General features: G+C 39.7%; 1 long non-coding RNA gene across 1 annotated transcript in view; it reads left to right on the top strand.

Annotated features, from left to right (window-relative positions):
• The first annotated feature begins 563 nt into the window (after positions 1 to 563).
• LOC116673251 (uncharacterized) overlaps positions 564 to 1811 on the top strand; it is a 26814-nt gene continuing 25566 nt past the window's right edge. Inside the window, exon 1 of the long non-coding RNA XR_004327800.1 lies at positions 564 to 743. This is a non-coding gene — a long non-coding RNA (uncharacterized LOC116673251). The remainder of the gene's footprint in view (positions 744 to 1811) is intronic.

Genomic DNA, 1811 nt, shown 5'->3' with positions numbered 1-1811 from the left:
GTGTGTGTGTGTGTGTGTGTGTGTGTGAGAATGCAGCCGCAAGCACGGTGCCCGTCAAGCACACATGGCTCCGGAAAGAGAGAGCCACAGCCACCAATTAAACACACACTCGAGTTCAGATAAATGCCATCGAGGACACACACGTGCACGGGCACACATGTAGGCACACAGTATCACACAGACAGACACGCGCGATTTAGTACAGGTTATAATCTTTACCCCTGCAACCCACTCTTCTTCTGCTCTCAGTAACCATGAATCATCTCCTCAGAGAATTAAACGGGGGACTATGGGGAGGTTTCATTTTTTTAACCAGAATGCCTAATAGCTGCCTCGGCCAAAGCCGTAAATATCATTTCATGGCTGTTCTACATAATTTATGATAGTGCAGTTGATAGGAAGTGATTACACTTTATCAGGCTGACCTTAGCCTAATTAGAGTCTCCGATTCACATTATGAGAATAAATTATTCTGGTTAGACTGACACACTGGGCCGGTGGTGAAGGAACAGTTTGTCATAAAAGTGTACTGTGTATGTTCAGTATATATAACACGACTTGGTTGAATTCTAAGGCATTCTGCGGCCTGTTATATTCTTGAAAAGGACCGTTGATAAGTATAACACACCGTTGCCACGCATAGCAGAGCGTTGCCATGGACACAGTTCTGTTCACTCTGGAGGACAGCTATCAATCAATCCGCTGAAAGAAGTCCTGGTAATTTATCAGCTGTGGCAAAAAGGGTGGAAACGTGGAGCAACTTCTGTCAAGCAATTCAAGCAATGACACCAGATCTGGCAGATATAGCGTCTACGACCGCTACATCTTTATTACCATCTATGGCCACTACATCTTTATAGACAGTCTATGGCCGCTACATCTTTATATACCGTCTATGATCGCTACATCTTTATATAGCGTCTATGATCGCTACATCTTTATATACCGTCTATGATCGCTACATCTTTATTACCATCTATGGCCACTACATCTTTATAGACAGTCTATGGCCGCTACATCTTTATATACCGTCTATGATCGCTACATCTTTATATAGCTTCTATGATCGCTACATCTTTATAGACAGTCTATAATCGCTACATCTTTATATAGCGTCTATGATCGCTACATCTTTATTTAGCGTCTATGATCGCTACATCTTTATATAGCGTCTATGATCGCTACATCTTTATATACCGTCTATGATCGCTACATCTTTATATACCGTCTATGATCGCTGCATCTTTATATAGCTTCTATGATCGCTACATCTTTATATACCGTCTATGATCGCTACATCTTTATATAGTGTCTATGATCGCTACATCTTTATATAGCGTCTATGATCTCTACATCTTTATATAGTGTCTATGATCGCTACATCTTTATATACACGGTATATGACCGCTACATCTTTATATAGCGTCTATGATTGCTACATCTTTATATACACGGTATATGACCGCTACATCTTTATTTACATGGTATATGACCGCTACATCTTTATATACACGGTATATGACCGCTACATCTTTATATACATGGTATATGACCGCTACATCTTTATATACATGGTATATGACCGCTACATCTTTATATAGCGTCTATGATTGCTACATCTTTACATAGCTTCTATGATCTCTACATCTTTATATAGCTTCTATGATCGCTACATCTTTATATAGCGTCTATGATCGCTACATCTTTATATAGCGTCTATGATCGCTACATCTTTACATACCGTCTATGATCGCTACATCTTTATATAGTGTCTATGATGGCTACATCTTTATATACCGTCTATGATCGCT

This window comes from Etheostoma spectabile, chromosome 23 (assembly GCF_008692095.1).
Source record: "Etheostoma spectabile isolate EspeVRDwgs_2016 chromosome 23, UIUC_Espe_1.0, whole genome shotgun sequence".
NCBI lineage: Eukaryota > Metazoa > Chordata > Actinopteri > Perciformes > Percidae > Etheostoma > Etheostoma spectabile.
This window is presented reverse-complemented; position numbering and strand designations above follow the sequence as displayed.